Source organism: Schistocerca cancellata, chromosome 3 (assembly GCF_023864275.1).
Source record: "Schistocerca cancellata isolate TAMUIC-IGC-003103 chromosome 3, iqSchCanc2.1, whole genome shotgun sequence".
Lineage (NCBI taxonomy): Eukaryota > Metazoa > Arthropoda > Insecta > Orthoptera > Acrididae > Schistocerca > Schistocerca cancellata.
Genome location: NC_064628.1, coordinates 349118182 through 349124180, shown reverse-complemented (window position 1 = coordinate 349124180; position 5999 = coordinate 349118182).

Below are 5999 nucleotides of genomic sequence, written 5' to 3'. Positions count from 1 at the left end.
CCTGCCTCGGGCATGGATATGTGTGATGTCCTTAGGTTAGTTAGGTTTAATTAGTTCTACGTTCTAGGCGACTGATGACCTCAGAAGTTATGTCGCACAGTGCTCAGAGCCATTTGAACCATTTGAACCAACAATACAGCTCTGTTTCTCCTGCTCTTGCACATTAACTAACATTTTTCTACTTTTAGGGTCATCTGCCATTCATCAGACTGACTGCAAATTTTGTCTACGTCATCAGGGTGATTCAGGTTGATTCAGTTGCCCCTACTGATATGTTTTAGGCAACCTGCAACTACTGCAATAACCACACCTGGTGTTTTCACATTCTCTCACTCGCTACATGTAAACTGATAATCCTACAGAAACAATGAGCTGGACTTTTCGTAGAAAAATTAATATAGTTAAATTCCGTAATGTGAGGCGTTTTCTCTGTAAGCCACAATTTTCGAGTTGTAGAGAAACACATTTGAAGGTAACTTTTGTACGAATTTATTTAATATTTCTAAAACTACTGCATCTGGCGAAAAAGTATCCCTGTACGGAGTTTAACTCTGTTTTGAAGGTGTCGCAGGTTACATCAAACCTATCGGTAGGGGCAACTGAGTCACCCTGTACATTCATGTTTCAGTGTGACACATGTTTCCCAACAACTGGTGAGTGGCGGTCACCCTGGTTGTAGAAGTCTTGATTTGTTGCTATACAGGGAAAGTTCCACATCGAAATTCACCTCACCATGAGTTCTTCTATTCGTGCCATGAAGTGGCTTCTTCATCCTAAAAAAGACGGAAACGTTGCTGTCTTGAGAATACAGGTAAAATTTGATGGCCCAAAGAAACAGCAAGTGTGTCCCGTGCGGAATGAGTAGGGTTGTAGCGTTGGAAAATAAACCCACCTGGAGCAGCCTCCATTCGCTCTTCATCTTCACAGCTTCCGATAGCCCTGTCAACATATTTTGTATTCCACAAGGGTGGATTCCACTCATAAGATTTTAGAAACTTGAAAATGTCGCTCTCTGGAGAACAGGACTTGACGTACAATTTGATAGCCCAAAGAATCAGCAGATGTGTCCTGCGCACAATGAGGAAGGTTGTCGTCTTTGAACATAAACAATAGCTGTCGCAGCCTCCTTTGGCTCTTCATCTCCACAGCTTCGGCAAATCCCGTCAATATTTTTTATCTTCCAGAAGGGGGATCCACTTACAAGATTGTAGAATGGGCACGGATAACGACGGTATCATGATCAGAGAGAAAATTATGTCCATCGAAATGCAGCAAAATGGGTAAAGACCATTTTAATTTTCTGAAGTGAAAAAGGAACTTTTCTTACAGATTACCTTGAAAATGACAGAAACACAACTGACGAATGCTATGGAGGCTGTCCAAACCAAATGTACGAAACAGATGTTAGTTATCTGGGCCCCAGTAACAAACAAAAATGTTCGTCTATGATCGGGACTATGCGCTTGCCGACATAATCCTTTTTAAGAGAAAAATCAACAACTTTTCGTACATATTAACCCATCTTAAGAAATATATATATGCCATGCGTTTTCAGTGCAAAGGACAGAATACCGGAGTCTAGGTAGGAGTATTATTCACCTTCGTGAATAGAGTACATTCTCGAGATAGACACAGAAGGCGATTAGGAAATAATACAGACCATTTGACTGATGAGACAACAAACATTCCTGTTGGCCTTCAAAAGTACTATGGGGTGTGTATCTTGTAGGTTTGACAGCGTAGTGAGCACGCTATGAGTTTTCAAGATGACATGCGTTCCATGCGCCACCCTCCGAAGGACACCCACAGTTCGTGAAGGGTAGTACATATGTTTCTTCGACATGCAGCAGCTCTGGCAAGGTACTGAAACACCCACAATCTCTGATAAACGAAAAGGAGTATTCTTTACATCAGATTTGTACAGATTTATTGAGGAGCATACGAGACAGGTCACGAGATAACATGGTAAAGGAGACGTTTCTGCCTAGAGAGTTCTTCTCATATGTTGGCCACATTTTGTCTAAATTAGGCAGAACTTCAGAAAAGCATTACATCACATCTTTAACCAGCTTCAAAGAGGTGTGCTTTTGTCAGCTCACTGAGGGATTATTTGTATTGCAGGTGGCTGCAGTCTGCAGAATCCTCTGTACAAAGGTAGGAAGGTAGTGTCTAACGTCCCATCGACATCGACGTGATTAGAGACGCTCTTGTAACGAAGCCTATGTTGGTTAAATACGCACATGGCACATGAAATGTGTAAGTAATATGAGAGCAACCTTCTCGTTTTGCATCCCAGTAAGTCAATTATAACTAAGAATTTAATCTGTGCATGATATTTGATGGGATAATCTGCCTCTTAGAATTCCATTGTTAAGAAAGAATTGGAAATACATATGGCGAAAGATTCTTGGTGATAATGGCTTTCAGCTCCACGAGGCGTGGTATTCAGTGATTTTAATTTATTCGCAGAGACAAAATTTAGCTTTTAATTCCTAATGCAGCCCCTTCCGTATTCCACTTATATATGATCACTACCAATTCGTGAAACCAGTTACACTTCTTCGTCTTGAAACGTTTCAACAACCTGGTCTAAACGCTCTACAGTTCCTACTCACACACACCGATCTGTTCACTCATCAAGGTGCGATATCTGCACAACATCGCTGCCAGAGACATCCGTTCCCTCGGAACAACTAAACCGCTGTTTACGCTTATCCTGTCTCAGCACAAAAGCCATACAATCGTCCAGTATGAAACGATCCTTCGACACCATCACACTGAAGCTACTCCTATATTCTCCATCAAACAGGAAACCCCCTTTCCATGGCCCGAGGTAAGTGCTGCATTTCTTCACCCTGTTTGGCAACAACCTCTATTACATAACCACCTGGCCCATACCTCATAGGGACTTCCCCTTCCTACTTTTCGATCTTTCCCTATGTTCAATATTGCCCTGACCGCACACTAAACTCTTGGTACCAACAATACACACCATAAATCAAGCCCACATTTTCCGATAATAAAGTCAGGCCTCAGCGGCACTATTGAAATATTTTGTTGCATTTAGCCAGTTCAAGAAACTGTGGCTGAAATTATCGCATACACTAAGTACATTTTGCAGTATGTCATCTAAACTGGTTAAGAGCAATGAAATATTTTAATACTGAAGCCGGTGACTGATTTTACTACGGAAAAATGTATTCCACAGTTGTTGGAGAAATGACAACCGTGAACAAAATTATTAATGTCCACATTTATACCCGAACGGACTTCTTACAAAACATCTAATGCTTTTCCCTCCCCTAATTAGTCTTCTCCAGCGCTTGTTTTGAGGATATCACCCATCTGCAACGTTTTTATTTAAAATTTTATTAAATGTATGGTCTTCTGGTTTTTATTTTAAAACTAAAATGTTAACTTTAGGTTCGGTCTTCGGGTTTAAAAGGATGCAGCAAGTTTTGGAGAGTTAGTGACCTCGGCTCCCTCTGAAGATAGTTAGACGGTATTCAGCCGAAGAAGAAGAAGCCGAATTTATGCGGCTGCACTCCCGAAACTTTATGGAACAGCATAACCCTTTGTATGTACAGTTTCATCTTCATGTATTTTTTAAACTTTTGGTTAATAGAGACATGTTGGACCACTGGTCGCATACCCTCAACTGCTGGAGGCAGTGGTATGCAACGTTATGGTACAGTGTTTCCCATAACTGTTCCATAACCCAGTTAAAAATTCACTACGCCAAGTTACACAACCAAATCAATTCACATTATGCCATGCGTAAGAGTGCGTAGCCCCACTGACACAGAATCTAATACGTACTTCTCAGTTTCATTTCATCGGTGAAGGAGTTTATGTTCTTATGCAGGCTGTGTCCACTAGCAGACTGTGGGAAAGTGAAGAAGACAGCTGTAATATGGCAAGGGGCTGTGGAACGGTTGCTTCGCTAAAAGGTATACTCAGTGGGCGACGGGTGTTCTTTAAGACAGCCGCTGTGCCCTATAGTCGACCACAGCAGAAGTCGCTAGGCCGAACTCAGCAAGTTGCGCATTGTAAGCTGCATTGAGAAGACCGCTTCCAAATAAAGGTACTGCTCTGCAAGGGGATGGCAAAAGTACGATGCACTCAGAGCGAGAGAAATCCGTTCCATTCAAAGGGGGTAAGCAGTAGTTCATGTTTAAATTTTCTAAAGGGGTCGCGCGGGTTGGTTCACCAAAATTATATTGGTAACAAGGATGAAGACTGACAGGCGCGTGTTTGCAGCTGGTATCACTGACCGAAATATGAAATTGTCCCTCGCCTACTGATATAGTTAAAGGATGATGGCTGTCACGTTGAACATTTATCAAAAAGAAACTGTTATCCTACTTACTGCTTTAGTATCACGTGAAGCGCCATCTGTTGGTCACTTTGTGCACATTTTTTGGTTTCAATAGAAACCCCGTGTCATTTCAAGTATTTGAGTAAAGTTTACCTCTCTACCTACTTTTTTCGGTGACATATTAAGTTTTCGCCGGCCAGTGTGGCCCTGCGGTTCTAGGCGCTTAAGTCTGGAACCGCGTGACCACTACGGTCGCAGGTTCGAATCCTGCCTCTGGCATGGATATGTGTGATGTCCTTATGTTATTTAGGTTTAAGTAGTTCTATGTTCTAGTGGACTGATGACCTCAGAAGTTAAGTCCCATAGTGCTCAGAGACATTTGAACCATCATTAAGTTTTCAAATATTAACAGGATTTTCGGTGACCCTTTAGTTATTACACTGAGGTGAGAAAAGTCATGGGATACCTCATCATATTATGTCGTAGCTCCTTTCTTCCGGCGTAGTGCGGCAGCTCGACGTGGCACGCACTGAACAAGTCGTTGGAAGTCCCTGCAGAAATATCGAGCCAAGTCGTCTCTACAGCTTCCATAACTGCGGAAGCGTTACCGCTGCAGGATTTTTGCACGCAGGAGAGCTTCTGTGAAGGTTGGAAGGTAGGATACGAGCTGTTGGCGGAACTAAAGCTGTGAGGACGGGGCATGAGTCGTGTATGGGTAGCTCAGATGTTAGAGAACTTGCTTGCGAAAGGCAATGGTGCCGAGTTCGAGTCTCGGTCTGGCACACAGTTTCAATCTGCCAGGAAGTTTCAGTAGCAGAATGCTCTACTTCTTAAACAAATGTCTACAAGATGATCGATGTTGGGGACCACATATTATTCCCGCAACAAGTTTTTGCGCAATGAAGAGTTTCTTTCTTAGAGATGAGTTACCCCAGAACATTATTCCATATGACATTATTGAATGAAAATTTGCAAATTATGTCACCTTATTGATTTGTTTCTTCCCAAGATTTGCAATGATTCTAAATCAAAAAGTGTTTGCATTAAGAATTTGTCAGTTTCCACATTGTTTATTAATTAACACATGGTGAGGAAATAATAAACAATGCAGACGTGCAGAACTGAATATGTTGGATCCTTTTAAAACTGAGGGTGAGACCACTCACACAACACCAGTCAATAATACTTTCAAGAACTTTGTTTACCATTTCTTCCTCTTTCTTTATGCTTGAATTGATCATAATGCTAGCGTCATCTGCAAAAAGAGCTAATTGTGATCGTTGTGTATTAGATGGAAGATCGTTTACTTTCATGACGGGAACAGTAGTCGTCCACAATCGACGAAGTGTAACAGACATGGAAATCCATCCCACAAACTAACATCCGGTAGCTGTTCAATATACTGCATGTAAGTTACACCGCCTAGTAATGCACTAGCTTTTCAGATTTGCAGTGGATTATTTTGCACTTCTGTTAGCTTGTCATCTTGCAATATTAATTATTTAAATATGTTACATAAACAAACGTATTCCCGAAATTTCATTACTCTACATTAATTATTTTCTGATGCTGACTGACAAGGAAAGATCTAAAGATTTAAAAATTAATTAATTCTGTACCACATGAACAACACTACTCCTAACAGCTTTATAATTTCTATTAAAACAGTTGTATTTGAGAT